This window comes from Juglans regia, unplaced genomic scaffold (assembly GCF_001411555.2).
Source record: "Juglans regia cultivar Chandler unplaced genomic scaffold, Walnut 2.0 Scaffold_18615, whole genome shotgun sequence".
Lineage (NCBI taxonomy): Eukaryota > Viridiplantae > Streptophyta > Magnoliopsida > Fagales > Juglandaceae > Juglans > Juglans regia.
Window position 1 is genome coordinate 61 of NW_023349407.1, and position 917 is coordinate 977.

At 27.2% G+C, this 917-nt stretch overlaps 1 non-coding gene across 1 annotated transcript; it reads left to right on the forward strand.

Annotated features, from left to right (window-relative positions):
* Window positions 1-417: 417 nt before the first annotated feature.
* Window positions 418-491, forward strand: TRNAN-GUU. The gene has a single exon. It is a non-coding gene; the product is annotated as a tRNA-Asn (tRNA).
* Window positions 492-917: the final 426 nt, after the last annotated feature.

Here is a 917-nt window from a genome sequence, read left to right on the forward strand (position 1 = left end):
TTTAGAGAACCGGACAATATGCCATCAGGTTATTGGCTTTAAAACTACTAAAATTGACACAGTGTATCCTTATTATAATCCGACATTTAAAGTTGTCAATTTTTATTTAAAAAAACTTTAAAACATTGATAATTTCTAAGATGTTATAAATTATAGTCTTATATACCTCTCCTCAATACTTTTTATTTTCGAATCTAATTATCTCGAGTATTGTGAAATTATTAAAGAAGAACATGGAAAATTTATCGAGTTTTTCTTTTTTTGTTAATGATTGTATTACGCTCAAGCATATGCAGTCAGGCTCTGTTATCGTTTTCGTTAATTTAAATTTGCAAGCTTTAAAGGGAAACAATAAAATGGATCTCGATATCATATAATAGAATTATTAAGTAAACGTTAATTTCCTGCTACAACACAGCTGGAATAGCTCAGTTGGTTAGAGCGTGTGGCTGTTAACCACAAGGTCGAAGGTTCAAGCCCTTCTTCTAGCGTTCAATTTTTACAAGTTTTTATTGATAAATAATCCCAAATGACCACCCACAAATAGGCCCCAAAATGTATCTTCTCATCGTTACAATTTTTTTAAATTACCATACAAAATATGATAAAAAGCAATGTTATTCATAAACCTCACACTCTGTACACCCATTTAAAAACATATCATTTTACTTTTTTATCCTATTTTACTTACAAACATGTCTGAAATCATTTTCATTATATGTGTAAAAAGGTAAAATGATATATTTTCAAATGAGTGTGCAGAGTGTGAGGCTTATGTCTAGAATTTTTTTATAATAAATAATTCAACATTTTTAAATCTCAAAACAATAATAATATTAAAAAAATAATATTATAATAATATTTAATTCAACTTTAATGTAAAATCATATAATCTCATCTCACTATTTAAACCGCAC